General features: G+C 42.1%; 1 protein-coding gene across 3 annotated transcripts in view; it reads left to right on the top strand.

The window, feature by feature from the left end:
* LOC124136928 (zinc finger protein 345-like) overlaps positions 1–10,822 on the top strand; it is an 89,744-nt gene extending 78,922 nt beyond the window's left edge. For 2 of the 3 annotated variants that reach the window (XR_006861451.2, XM_046503005.2), the window contains one exon: positions 7,783–10,822. The gene's annotated coding sequence lies outside the window, so the exon portion shown is untranslated. The remainder of the gene's footprint in view (positions 1–7,782) is intronic. The other variant, XR_006861452.2, reaches the window with a different exon arrangement.
* The last annotated feature ends 5,451 nt before the right edge of the window (positions 10,823–16,273 follow it).

Here is a 16,273-nt window from a genome sequence, read left to right as displayed (position 1 = left end):
ACACTTGTCAATACTGGTGACATCATGACTACCACACTAGTCTATACTGGTGACATCATGACTACCACACTAGTCAGTAGTGTTGACATCATGACTACCACACTAGTCAGTACTGGCAACATCATGTCTACCAAACTAGTCTATACTGGTGACATCATGTCTACCACACTAGTTTATACTGGTGACATCATGACTACCACACTAGTCTATACTGGTGACATCATGACTACCACACTAGTCTATACTGGTGACATCATGACTACCACACTAGTCAATACTGGCAACATCATGTCTACCACACTTGTCAGTACTGGTGACATCATGACTACCACACTAGTCAATACTGGCAACATCATGTCTACCACACTAGTCAGTACTGGTGACATCATGACTACCACACTTGTCTATACTGGTGACATCATGACTACCACACTAGTCAGTACTGGCAACATCATGACTACCACACTAGTCAGTACTGGCAACATCATGACTACCACACTAGTCAGTACTGGTGACATCATGACTACTACACTAGTTTATACTGGTGACATCATGACTACCACACTAGTCTATACTGGTGACATCATGACTACCACACTCAGAGTCAGTACTGGTGACATCATGACTACCACACTAGTCTATGCTGGTGACATCATGACTACCACACTAGTCAATACTGGTGACATCCTGACTACCACACTAGTCAATACTGGTGACATCCTGACTACCACACTAGTCTATACTGGTGACATCATGACTACCACAGTAGTCTATACTGGTGACATCATGACTACCACACTAGTCAGTAGTGTTGACATCATGACTACCACACTAGTCAGTAGTGTTGACATCATGACTACCACAGTAGTCTATACTGGTGACATCATGACTACCACACTTGTCAATACTGGTGACATCATGACTACCACACTAGTCTATACTGGTGACATCATGACTACCAAACTAGTCTATACTGGTGACATCATGACTACCACACTAGTCAGTAGTGTTGACATCATGACTACCACACTAGTCAGTAGTGTTGACATCATGACTACCACAGTAGTCTATACTGGTGACATCATGACTACCACACTAGTCAATACTGGTGACATCATGACTACCACACTAGTCTATACTGGTGACATCATGACTACCACACTAGTCAGTACTGGTGACATCCTGACTACCACACTAGTCAATACTGGTGACATCCTGACTACCACACTAGTCTATACTGGTGACATCATGACTACCACACTAGTCTATACTGGTGACATCATGACTACCACACTAGTCAGTAGTGTTGACATCATGACTACCACACTAGTCAGTAGTGTTGACATCATGACTACCACAGTAGTCTATACTGGTGACATCATGACTACCACACTTGTCAATACTGGTGACATCATGACTACCACACTAGTCTATACTGGTGACATCATGACTACCAAACTAGTCTATACTGGTGACATCATGACTACCACACTAGTCAGTAGTGTTGACATCATGACTACCACACTAGTCAGTAGTGTTGACATCATGACTACCACAGTAGTCTATACTGGTGACATCATGACTACCACACTAGTCAATACTGGTGACATCATGACTACCACACTAGTCTATACTGGTGACATCATGACTACCACACTAGTCAGTACTGGTGACATCATGACTACCAAACTAGTCTATACTGGTGACATCATGACTACCACACTAGTCAGTAGTGATGACATCATGACTACCACACTAGTCAGTAGTGTTGACATCATGACTTCCACACTTGTCAATACTGGTGACATCATGACTACCACACTAGTCTATACTGGTGACATCATGACTACCACACTAGTCAGTGGTGTTGACATCATGACTACCACACTTGTCAATACTGGTGACATCATGACTACCACACTAGTCAGTACTGGCAACATCATGACTACCACACTAGTCAGTACTGGCAACATCATGACTACCACACTAGTCAGTACTGGTGACATCATGACTACTACACTAGTTTATACTGGTGACATCATGACTACCACACTAGTCAGTACTGGCAACATCATGACTACCACACTAGTCAGTACTGGCAACATCATGACTACCACACTAGTCAGTACTGGTGACATCATGACTACTACACTAGTTTATACTGGTGACATCATGACTACCACACTAGTCAGTAGTGTTGACATCATGACTACCACACTAGTCTATACTGGTGACATCATGACTACCACACTAGTCAGTACTGGCAACATCATGTCTACCAAACTAGTCTATACTGGTGACATCATGACTACCACACTAGTCAGTAGTGTTGACATCATGACTACCACACTAGTCAGTAGTGTTGACATCATGACTACCACAGTAGTCTATACTGGTGACATCATGACTACCACACTAGTCAATACTGGTGACATCATGACTACCACACTAGTCTATACTGGTGACATCATGACTACCACACTAGTCAGTACTGGTGACATCATGACTACCAAACTAGTCTATACTGGTGACATCATGACTACCACACTAGTCAGTAGTGTTGACATCATGACTACCACACTAGTCAGTAGTGTTGACATCATGACTTCCACACTTGTCAATACTGGTGACATCATGACTACCACACTAGTCTATACTGGTGACATCATGACTACCACACTAGTCAGTAGTGTTGACATCATGACTACCACACTAGTCAGTACTGGCAACATCATGTCTACCAAACTAGTCTATACTGGTGACATCATAACTACCACACTAGTTTATACTGGTGACATCATGACTACCACACTAGTCTATACTGGTGACGTCATGACTACCACACTAGTCAGTACTGGTGACATCATGACTACCACACTAGTCAATACTGGCAACATCATGTCTACCACACTTGTCAGTACTGGTGACATCATGACTACCACACTAGTCAATACTGGCAACATCATGTCTACCACACTAGTCAGTACTGGTGACATCATGACTACCACACTAGTCAGTACTGGCAACATCATGACTACCAAACTAGTCTATACTGGTGACATCATGACTACCACACTAGTCTATACTGGTGACATCATGACTACCACACTAGTCAGTAGTGTTGACATCATGACTACCACACTAGTCTATACTGGTGACATCATGACTACCACACTAGTCTATACTGGTGACATCATGACTACCACACTTGTCAATACTGTTGACATCATGACTACCACACTAGTCTATACTGGTGACATCATGACTACCACACTAGTCAGTAGTGTTGACATCATGACTACCACACTAGTCAATACTGGTGACATCATGACTACCAAACTAGTCTATACTGGTGACATCATGACTACCACACTAGTCAGTAGTGTTGACATCATGACTACCACAGTAGTCTATACTGGTGACATCATGACTACCACACTAGTCTATACTGGTGACATCATGACTACCACACTAGTCAGAACTGGTGACATCATGACTACCACACTAGTCTATACTGGTGACATCATGAGTACCACACTTGTCAATACTGTTGACATCATGACTACCACACTATATAACTCTGTCATGTGACTATATATGCCCTGTGACTATATCTCTGTCCTGTGACCATATGACTCTGTCAAGTGACTATATATCACTCTCTTGTGAGACTATTTAATTTGTCTAAGATTGGATTGCACTTGATAAAGTGGTCTACCTGCTGACTGTATTTGGTGGCACTGATACACTTACTGCAAAACAATACTCATCCGTGGAGAAACCCCTATACTCATCTCGGCAACTTTTGGCATGATGGTGTTATGTGTATTTAGTCAGGACAGATTCTTCACTTCTCTGGGTTTGTGGTAATTTGAATTGGCATTGTGCTCTTTGCATCATTTACCGGTTCGACATGTGAAATTTACTTCCGATACATAAAGTTTGTTCAACTCACATGAAGTGACTTTCGTCAGGGCAATGTCTTGTTGTGATGTGGCCTACAGGGCAGTGTTTTGTTGTGATGTGGACTACAGGGCAATGTCTTGTTGTGATGTGGACTACAGGGCAATGTTTTGTTGTGATGTAGACTACAGAGCAATGTTTTGTTGTGATGTGGACTACAGGACAATGTTTTGTTGTGATGTGGCCTACAGGGCAGTGTTTTGTTGTGATGTGGACTACAGAGCAATGTTTTGTTGTGATGTGGCCTACAGGACAATGTTTTGTTGTGATGTGGCCTACAGGACAATGTTTTGTTGTGATGTGGCCTACAGGGCAATGTCTTGTTGTGATGTGGACTACAGAGCAATGTTTTGTTGTGATGTGGACCACAGAGCAATGTTTAGTTGCTATGTAGACTACAGAGCAATGTTTTGTTGTGATGTGGACCACAGAGCAATGTTTAGTTGCTATGTAGACTACAGGGATATATACCTGATTGCTGAAGGAGCAGGCATTACCCTGGAACAATGTATGTACAGACCTGAGACTGGTCTTTGTGTTGTTCCATGTTCTGTAGCAGCTGTGAGGGTGCTGAGGTAAAAATGACTTGAGGTTTTTTGCCTGTCACAAACTTTTGAAAGTTATGTTTTTGTTAGCGATAGTTGAAGCTTTTAATTTTGATCCTGATTGAGGTTGTGGAGTGATTTGTCTTGTACTTCCAGGTTAGTGAATTGGAGGATGACACGCTTTTCTCGGGTGTATTGAAAAAAAGTATCTGTCTCTTCCTAATGGAAAATCAAAATCTATGTGTCAAGAAGAGGGAAGAAATGACCTTTTTCTTTGAAATTTCACCAAGATGTGATTGCGATTTTAACACAATTTTGTGCAAGAGTTGCTAGACACCATGGCATTTGCCCTGTTAGTTTTTTGGCTCTTTAATCATGTGAGAACTTTCATACCAGAAAAACAAGACAACTTCATAGCTAATCAAATTTAATGTGATTTAGTTCTCTCTGGTTTTTACAGCAAGTTTTAGCGTGGTGTATTTTGTTGCAAGTGCATGTCTCCCTTTCTGTCTTTCACTTTGCGTTTAATTACGTCACTTTGCATTGTCAGACAGGGAAAAATCAAAGAAATATTGACAACACTCCAGAGAATGACTCCAAGAAGTAGAAAGTAGAAACTGTCATCCACAGCTTCCTGTTGCAGAGTTAGTCTCACGTCCCAGGAGACGACACCACATTTTAGTCCACACACCGTAATATTAGAGAGGACGAGACTTTGCATAAATCTGTGGTTTAATCCATGCTGAATATCTGGAATCAGAGGGACTGTAATGGGGTTTTTTCAGATTTGACCTGGCAAATGGCTTCTGTTATAACGATTCCCTCGGTTGTATGATTGATAACCACAGCTGTGGGGATTGTTAAGTATATGAATATTGAATCAATATTTATATGAGCATTACGTGTCGATAAACATCAAGGCTTAATTCACATAAAAGCTATGCTGACAGGATTAGGGAATTTTTAGTTGTGGCACTTTACATAAAATTAATAATGATATGCCCATCTTGGCCGACCCCTTGGATAATATGGGCAAGTCAGATATGAGGTGCATCGTGGAAACCATTGACATCAGCACCCATGATTGTAATTAACGTTCTCTGTTTAGAACTGAGGACCCATTTGCGACGAAATGAGTATCATATTGCAATTTCAGAGAAAGGGGGATGTGATTTTAACATAATGGACGAGGTATAATAACAGCCCTATATTTGGGCCACTGGATTTTAAAATTTTAGAGTTGTCTCAAACTTTGAAATCTTGTTTTAAAAATTATCAGACATGCTCAACTAGCTTTTTGTCTTTCTTATACTTTTGACATGATCAAGTACAGAGCACTATATTGATTGCTCTGTCAATAATTTAATTTGGGAAAACATTCAGACCAACATCAATAGCATTGAAACAGAACAAAGGCAACTGAAAATATCAACCATGTTATCCTTTGTGATGAAGTTTCAATAACAGGATGATAAGACATGCTTCCAGTAGGAAGTGGACATTGATATTTTTTATGCACTTATCTCAGTACATTGTGTCTGGCACTCGGCATTAAGGGGCTAAAACAAGAACTGGTCGGCTCTGAGTCAGTACAGTATACTGGGCCAGGCGCTCGGCGTTAAGGGGCTAAAACAAGAACTGGTCGGCTCTGAGTCAGTACAGTATACTGGGCCTGGCGCTCGGCGTTAAGGGGCTGAAAGAAGGACTGGTCGGCTCAGAGTCAGTACAGTATACTGGGCCTGGCGCTCAGTGTTAAGGGGCTGAAAGAAGGACTGGTCGACTCAGAGTCCGTATACTGTGTCTGAGTGCGGTATTCATGTTAAACTGTGGCATGGTATCTCAGTGGGCTAGCACACACACACACACACACACACACACACACACACACACACACACACACACACACACACACATGCATGCATGAGCGCTATATGTGCAATAATCTTAGACGCGATGTTAATCCTCATTTCACCTCACCTAAGTACATTGGTCCTCAGATCTCATACCATCCTGACTATAGAGTAAGCATTAGTCTGTCTTACAGACCCTGATACAAATATATATCAAATACAGCCCATGCAAGTCTATAATGTTTGGCAAGTCTAGATCACTGCAGTATCTGAAAATGAAGAGAGTCACTGGGCTCCTTTTTATTATATTTTTATTAAGATAACTGAACAACTGTTTTTTTTATGTACGATATGTTCATTTCAGAGACTAGATTTTAGTCTAAGTAAGCATCAGCATTTCTGTTACTGCAGTGAAATGTGAAATCTCCAATTACTGATATGAATTATCAGAGACAAGAGCAGGCAAATGCTGGGATTAGCACAGCAAGCAGGCTCTGACACGGCTGAGAGACACACCTCTGCACAGGACAGTGTGCACCGGTTGTCCACAGGTCCCGAGTGTGTAATACATGGTGGCAGGATATGCATCTTTCCGAGGCAAGGGAGTTAACTTACTGTAAGAGTCCAGTTTCCACCCTTGCCAAACTAGGCTGGAATTTGTGGGTTCGAATGTCGCGCCACCAGTGGCTATTACAAGTTATGTCCCTTCTATGTTCCTCCTATTGACCAATCAGATTCCACCTCTCATATCACTTGCAATTGCTTCGAACAAAATGATGGCTCCAAGTCAAGACAATCTGATCGATATTCAAGATCTTTATTGTAATAAAACAGATGTTGCCCTGGGAAGTGCATCAAATCATGTGAGCACCTAGATTACAAACATGAAAAGATATGGGACATATCTGTTGACGCTGAGTTGGCGGTACACATGCTTTACAAATCCTGCAATCAACCGAAATCAGCACAGAGGTTGACAAACTGGAGGTTGATTTCGTTACCCAATTGTGATTGGACTATGCATAGATTCATTAGTCCACCCAAAATATAACTCCATAATTCCAACCTAGTTCGGCAAGGGTTGAAACTGGACTCTTACAGTCAGTGAACTCCCTTGCCTTGGAAAGATGCTGGTACATTGTCTAAGGCAGTGCAATTTGCTGAGACACACCAGAAACCTATGATTGTGGGTTTGAATCCATGTTTGCCCTGATTATGTTTCTAGCACCATACCTGTGCTCGTGGGTTTCACCAAAGTGGTAAATGTCTGAGACCTGCATCACTCCGGCCTTCCTCCCACATTAAGTTGACACACCGTGATATAACTGGGATACTGGTAAAAGCAGCGTATAGCCATTACGTAAACTCGCTCTCTCACTCACCATAGTACCTGAACATTCATGAACTGTTTTTTGTGTTTTCAGAAACAAATGGACCCAGACCGATCACCAACAAACTGCAGCTACCAAGGAACAAGTATTGATACTGTTATGACATCACAAGAACCATGTAGTGATCAGAAGGACATCGCCACAAGAAGAAAAAAACATATTGCCTGTGGTTCCAAAGATCCAGCATTGGTAGGCACCCAGAATCTGTTGCTATGGTTGCAAAGGTTCAGCCAAGGGGGACCAGCATTTGTAGGCAACCCAAGTCTATTGCTGTTGTGCCAGATTTCCAGCGTTGGTAGATATGCTGAGTCTATGGCTGTTGTGCCAGATTTCCAGCATTGGTAGACATGCTGAGTCTATGGCTGTTATGCCAGATTTCCAGCATTGGTAGACATGCTGAGTCTATGGCTGTTGTGCCAGATTTCCAGCATTGGTAGACTTGCTGAGTCTATGGCTGTTTCGCTGTGGATTGCTGCAAGGTTGCTGATCCTGCATTAAACAGTAATCACTCACTGACTCCCCCCCCCCCCCCCCCCCCCCCCTCTGCTGTTGCACGGAAGATTGATGAGCTCTCTGTACCTCGTGACAGCTGTTGGAGTTTGAGGGAGGTCTGTAGTGTTAACCCACAGGACCACTGAACTGGATGGTGTTGTACATAGATGCAACAGTGGGCTTCCAACAATGTGCATCTCCAAGGACGCTTTTTGTAATCGTCATATTCTTTTTGGGTAGCTTTCACATATTTTCATCACTTGACAAGAACTTGTTATTCTCTGGACTTTCTCATGTAGAATTGCTACTTCCTTAAGGGTCTTGTTTTTGCTCAGCTGACCTATAGCAATGTTACAATGTTCCCATGTATGATATCATATTACCATATATTCTGGTATATATGTTTGTTTGAGTGATAGTAAATGAAGCAGAGCGGGTTTGGAAAATGACTTTCTGCAACCTAGAATATGCCTGTACCATCTGTATACTCATAGCTATACTCATCAGGTAGCCCATGTGTTGTGGAGGCACATTATAATCTCCTCAAGGTCTGGTTGACATTGTTGATGCCGTGGGCATGTGTTAGGAAAATAGTGTTGTTGTAATTAAGTTGTGATCAGTTTCAGCCCAATGTCTGGACTAGATGTAATGGATTTGGCAGGATGGTGTTTATGGGCAAGACATCCTATCCTTGCATGTATTCAACAACCCAAATCATTTCCTGACGTGGAATTTACAGGCGATCTCTGGCATGTCTGATTGAATACATGGAGGATGTGGGTGGTGCAAGGGGAGACAACCTGCTTGTAGATCAGGCATGGTGATTTGGGAAGCTGGGTGCAACACTGCAGCGTGGACTTCGGAAGACGTGTTTGTGAGATGGTTTTGTCATTTCAAGCTAAATGCTTTCCCATTCATGATGGTAACCAGATCCCGGCTCATCATGCTGTAAAAAACCTCCTTCATTATGAAGGCATGGCATTCCAATTTCATGTTGTCAAAATTGTTTTATGAGCAGGAAATGTGTTGTCGTTTATTGCAATATTTTCAAGAGCACACTTGACATGAATCAAAATAATTTTCTTTGAAAACAATAATTTGGTCAGGTTTTTCTTGTTAAAAACTGAATCAGCATTGTTTTGTTTCATGTATAAATTGTTTTTTGTTTTTTGTTCTTGTTTTTCAGAGGGATGTTTGCATGCATATCTATGAATTATTTAGAGGAATATTTAAGGGCTACTTGCAACAGCTGAAGCTAAGCAATAATTCATTTGAATTTTTGCAGTTGTGTTGCAATCGAACAAAAAAGCACAACTCTGATATACCCGCTTGGAATGCTTTTGACAGGCCAACTTGGTCCATTGTGAGTTGGGTTTAATGTCTCATTGAACAGTCATACTGAAACTTCAAATCCCACATGGTTACACTGTGTGGAGCTCATTTCTGGTGACCTTCACATTGATATCATCAGAATTCTGCTAAAAGCAGAGTTAACTCAACTCACTCACTAAATTCAGCAGAGCTTCCTGGTTTAGTGTGTCATGGGTTGATGCTCACACCGTCAACCACTGGTTTGCCTGCTCCATAGCATGCTGCTTGTAGGGAAGTGGGACATCATCGAGTGGGTTGATGCTCACACCGTCAACCCCTGGTTTGCCCGCTCCCTACCATGCTGCTTGTAGGGAAGTGGGACATCATCGAGTGGGTTGATGCTCACACCGTCAGCCCCTGGTTTGCCCGCTCCATACCATGCTGCTTGTAGGGAAACGGGACATCATCGAGTGGGTTGATGCTCATACCGTCAACCACTGGTTTGCCCACTCCATACCATGCTGCTTGTAGGGAAACGGGACATCATCAAGTGGGTTGAGTAATAGGGATATTACCACTTTTTAACTGTTATTCACTCTGTAGTTCGGAATGTGTTGTAATGTTGTATTGAGTTGTTGTGATAGTGTAGATATCAGTTTTATGACAACCTGGCGCAGTAGGTTTGTAATGACTGTGGTGCTGGTGATGTGTAGAGTCCCTGGAAATACCTGCCGTATAGCATATTATATACCATGCAGATATATACAATAGGTGGAAATGTACCTGGAAAAACCTGCCATAAAGCATATTATATACCATGCAGATATATACAACAGGTGGAAATGTACCTGGAAATACCTGCCGTATAGTATATTATATACCATGCAGATATATACAATAGGTGGAAATGTACCTGGAAATACCTGCCATATAGTATATTATATACCATGCAGATGCCAGATGTATACAATAGGTGGAAATGTACCTGGAAATACCTACTGTATTGTATATTATATACCATGCAGATATATACAATAGGTGGAAATGTTATTTCAAATGATAAATATTATTTTGTTGCTGATCAATTTTATAAGAATCTGTTTTTAATTTTTTAATTTTAGTGCAAATCTGCTTCACATTTGCAGCTGTTTCTCTTCCATGCAGTGGATCTGTAGTTATAATCAGGCTTGTGATGTTGTGAAGAACAGTCTGTGCAAGTTGTATATTGTTTTGTATGAATTAGGGATAATAAATATCATTTTATTGTGAATTGTTTATGCTTTTTTGTTGTGATGTAATTCAAGACAGGTTATGTGTACGATCTCATTAAGTGAGTGAGTGAATATTGAGTTGCTAAAGTGACCTGTATGTGGGTGTCATTCCCATAGCTGACAAGCACGATGTGGCTGAAGTGACCTGTATGTGGGCGTCATGATCATAGCAGACAAGTATGGTGTGGCTGAATTGACCTGTATGTGGGCGTCATGATGATAGCAGACAAACACGATGTGGCTGAATTGACCTGTATGTGGGCGTCATGATGATAGCAGACAAACACGATGTGGCCGAATTGACTTGTATGTGGGCGTCATGATCATAGCAGACAAACACGATGTGGCTGAATTGACCTGTATGTGGGCGTCATGATGATAGCAGACAAGCACAATGTGGCTGAAGGCTGTGTATAGGTGTCATGCAGACTAAGAGATAACAGTTTCAACTTCAAAGTTAATCAAAAATGACAAAATTCCATTTTTTAGCTCTCACATTTAAGCTTCATGGCTGCACGGGATTAAGTATTTGAGGAATCTTGTCAAAACCATTTAAAATGCAATATATATACAGCAAAGAGCACACGTGCCACAACCCAACCCAAGCTTCCGTGATCTTGTTGATAGAGCATCAACCTGGGGAGTGGAAGGTCATTGGCTCGATCCCAGCCACCGCGTCATACCAAAAGACTTAAAAATATGGCACTTATTGTTACCCTGCCTGGCGCTCGGCATTAAGGGGCTAACACAAGGACTGGTCGGCTCAGAGTCAGTATACTTTGAGTGAAGGATTTGTGTTAAACTGCTGCATGGTATCTCAGTGGGCTAGCACTATGAAACTGGCATTAGTCCCGCCTAGCAGCCACACACACACGCGTATGCTATATAAGTGCAATAATCTTGAAGGATGTTAAACCCCATCTCACTTCACATCACCTCAAATTCTCAGCCAAGTCAGTGAGGCAGTTCGCTGAGATGTGCCCATTAGATCTAAGAGAATTCTATCATCGTGGGTTCTCTGCCAGATTCGCTCTCATTCTGATTTTATTCTTGATTGGTCACCATACTCGTGTTCGTGGGTTTCACCAAACATCTAAAACCTGCATTACTTCGGGCTTTCCTCCCGCATTAAGCTGACACGCGTGATATAACTGAAACTGGTCAAAGCGGCGTTTACCCGACTTCACTCACTCACAACTACCCATGGAAGGTTTGGACACAGCCTGTTCATCCCGTTCTTGAGAAGCTGTAACGCTAATATTGCAACATCGTGAGAACATACATGCCAAGTTTTAGTAGAGAATTTAAACTGCCAGGCAAAAGAAAGTCGCCGAAACACTATCACTACACTAATCGCGATCATGCCCTACCCTTTTGTGTAATTGCAGGGAGGTCACGTCAGGTTGCAACAGGATGATGCCCGCCCACATGTTGCACGTGTTGTAACAGACATTTTGGGGCAGCATACCATTTGTGTACTACCATGACCGCCTGTCCAGACCTCTCTCCTGCAGAACATGTCTGGGATGAGATGGGTCGACGCCTACGACAGGACCAGAAGTCGATGACGGTAGCTCAGTTGGACAAATATTTGGTTGACATTTTGAACAATATCCCCGGGGGCGTTTTCAATCGTCTGGTGTCTTCGATGCGCCGCTGCTGCCCCGCTTGTATCAACACAAGTAGTAGTCACACCCGATAATGCCATTGTTGAGTTGTTATACCTCCCATCTATTAGGGCGTGTCTCTCTGTCTCCTGTCACCAGGTTACAATAAATTTGTTATGATGAAACATTGATCAGACGACTGACCAAATATTATGTTATTTCAGTAAGACAACTTTTACACCTGTATAGAAAGCGCAGTCACCATTTCTTGTTTGTTTCAATCTAAGCCACCATAGTATATTGGTATGTACTTTCTTTTGCCTGACATTTTATAACGCACAAAAATAGATCATAGGGCAACAACCGGGCATTTATATTACAAACTCCTTTTGATGGAAACAGTGGCGTATCCAGAGGTTAGGGTGTTTCTCCCCATTGTACACACACACACACACACACACACACACACACACACACACACACACACACACAGAGGAAAATACACATAGACACACACACACACACACACACACTTACAGACACACACACACAGGCAGAGACAAACACACATATACATTTACAGACACACACACACACACACACACACACACACACACACACACAAACTGTGTTTGTACTGGCATAGACAATCCTGGATCCGCCTCTTTAGACACACTGGAGACTTGGTGAAATAGTACAATTCCCAAAGGTATTGTCTGAATTACGATTCCCCAAATGGCCGTGATTATTTGACACATGGCAGATAGGCTGACTTTGCCCTATTTCTTAACAATTACTCATCTGACACGGTTGACCATTCAGTTTTAGATTTATAATGAACGGTAATAGTACTTGACATCACGCGGTAACAACTCGCAGGATCCCGGAGTTCCCAGCGGAAAGGCCATGTTGTTGTAGGTGCAGATGTTAAATCGTTTCCTGCTTATTAAATTCCCCTAAGTTGGCATGTGGAGTTGGCAGCTTGCACCTTATCATGCAGTCAGTTATGATATGAATTAAACACCTGCAAGATCCTCCTATTAGAACAGGCCTGAATTAGCCCAGATCTTCCATCCACCTCCCTTCGTAACATTTCTTGAACGCTGTTCCAACTACCCCCCTACAATGTGAAGAAACCATCACGTGTCTTCATAGCACGTTTTTGGTGATGGGGTTGTTTGACGTTTTAACTCACGTCGACCGTTTTTAAGTATTAAAAAGAGTGTGGATAGGGTAAACAAATGAATACAAAATTAGTTATATTTGGGATGGACAACACTTTTTGAATGTGGAAAAAGAAAAATATGAAATCAATTCGAACGCCATTGTATAATACAATCTACAATAGGCCATGTGTTTGTTTGTTGTTTAACGCCGCACTCAGCAATATTCCAGCTATATATGACCGCGGTCTGAAAAATCAAGTCTGGACCAGACAATCCAGTGATTGACATCATGAGCATCGATCCACGCTATTGGGATCGATGACGTGCATCAACTAAGTCAGCGAGCCTGACCACCCGATCCCGTCAGTCACCTCTTACGACAAGCATAGTCACCTATTAAGCATGGGTTGCTGAAGACCTATTCTACCCCGGATCTTGGATCATCTAACGACATGTATATTCATTTACCGAAAAATGTAACTAATAATGTTTGGTGTTGCAGTTCTGGCATTGACATAGGGATACCCATTATCAAGACATGATCAAAATAGATCGGCCAAAGAACATTTGCAACCAAAAAATATCCATATATTTGGAATTTAGAACTTTATATTTGAGTTATGCCTTCAGATACAACTTGTCTGCCATTTCCTGTGTTCGCGAAGAGCACTGCTCTGACACAAACATCTGCGCCCGATTGGCTAACTAATTGTGGGAGCGTATTTCTCTACTACTTATTTGCACGTGGAAGGAGTCAGACAAGAATTTCCCGCTCCACTGGCCTTTCTATCTCGGCGCGCGGTGACCGTTTCTTTATGTCTTATTTAAATATTTGTTTCTTATTATGGCTCATGAGTGTTGGATAATATTTCACTCCGTGGTGTGTTGTTTAGTCCAACCGTCTTGTAAATGTCACCCGAACCGAGATAATTGTTAATCTCTGTTTGACACTGCATTACATGCAAATACATTACACTTTTCAAAACAGTAACTGCCGAAACATCGAAATAGGTTTCAAATATATATATATATATGCCGTTTTAGCGACGTGCATGCACGTGTGTGTGTGTGTGTGTGTGTGTGTGTGTGTGTGTGAGAGAGAGAACGCCAGGCAGGAAAACAACAAGTACCATATTTTAACGTCTTTTGGTATGACGCAGCCGGGGATCGAACCCCGGCTGGGACGGGTAAATCCGGTACCCGGGTCGGGTGGGTACTGAGTAGGACCCGGGTACCCACAGGACTACCTGGACCCGTGGTTAGTCACATGATATATCGTTCAATGGCTCTATGGCTACACTATAAGTGATAAATGTTCACATTTCTTTTTGACTTTGCCCACATTCCTTCTGACTTTATTTGTTTGCATAATAATAAAACATCAGTCAACTTCAATGTTTACATGACAAGATCGGTTTATACGTTTATCTAAATTTGTTTTGACAGGAGTACGGTCAAACTATTCCCAATCGGACATGTTTTACCTATCTCTTGAGACCTACAGCGGGTACCCGGGTAGGGTCGGGTAATAGGGGGGTGGGTACCCGGGTAGTAAATTTGGACTCGTCCCAGTCCTACGGGATGGCCTCTCTACAACTTGACCACCGAGGCGGTTGGGGTCTACACACCCATGTCGATATCATCATTATATAAAGATCACTTCTGTTTATTTGCTTGTGGAAAAAACTAAAATGACGCCCTGATGTCCACAATGGCTGTTTAGGATTGGTACTGCATAACGGGTGACCTTGACCTCCAACAATGACCTTCACGCAGATGTGACTTAGGTGACGATGCCGCAATAGCCTCGCCGATCTCACTATGTGGTGGGATGTTCTATCGATGACGTAAAACGGTATTCACTCAATGTTGTCTTGAATTGATCGTAATGACGTTCTAATACTTTGAGCTAAGACTCTTTTCTGTGTATAGAACGGGCGGTCGGGTAGCCTAGTGGTTAAAGCGTTCGCTCGCCACGCCGAAGACCCGGGTTCCATTCCCGACATGGGTACAATGTGTGAAGCCCATTTCTGGTGTCCCCTGCCTTGATATTGCTGGAATATTTCTAAAAACGGCGTAAAACCATACTCACTCACTCACTCACTATGTATAGAACACCCTTTTTATATTTCCGTTAATGAAAAAAGCAAATCGTTTGATTCAGAGATATAATCACATATAATCAGTTTTGTTACAAATGATATATCACATTTGTTCGTAATATCCCATGTTTTTAATGCCCTTCACTTGCTTCTCCGCACGTCCGTTTATTCCGTACTGTTATTCGCCATTTATTCAAATATATGATAAATTGTACACCTCCATTTTATTCCCATATGGATGTTGTGTGTGTTGCCCAAGTATCAAACGTCCGATATGGTAATGATAACAATTCTTCTGTATTCAGAATCACAGGATTAGCGTAATACTCGCTTTTATGAAAGCCATGAAATTATTTTATTTCTTCAAAACCGCTCATGTGTTGATAACAAAAATCTTTTCAACACCCGACGTGGTTAAACGAGCTCCCTTCGGAGTTATTTCCCTTTAGCTGAACGTCACGCTCTCATACCGTATAGATTGGTAATCACGCCGCTCGAGAAGTGCGTAGTCCCGCGAGAGCGTGTGTCTCTCGTCCGCCGCTAACATATTGACAGCTTTATGCAATTTAAAAGTC

Source organism: Haliotis rufescens, unplaced genomic scaffold (genome assembly GCF_023055435.1).
Source record: "Haliotis rufescens isolate VD_foot unplaced genomic scaffold, xgHalRufe1.0.p SCAF_1, whole genome shotgun sequence".
Classification (NCBI taxonomy): Eukaryota; Metazoa; Mollusca; class Gastropoda; order Lepetellida; family Haliotidae; genus Haliotis; species Haliotis rufescens.
The sequence above is the reverse complement of the archived record's forward strand: the minus strand, read 5'-3'. Positions and strand labels throughout refer to the sequence as shown.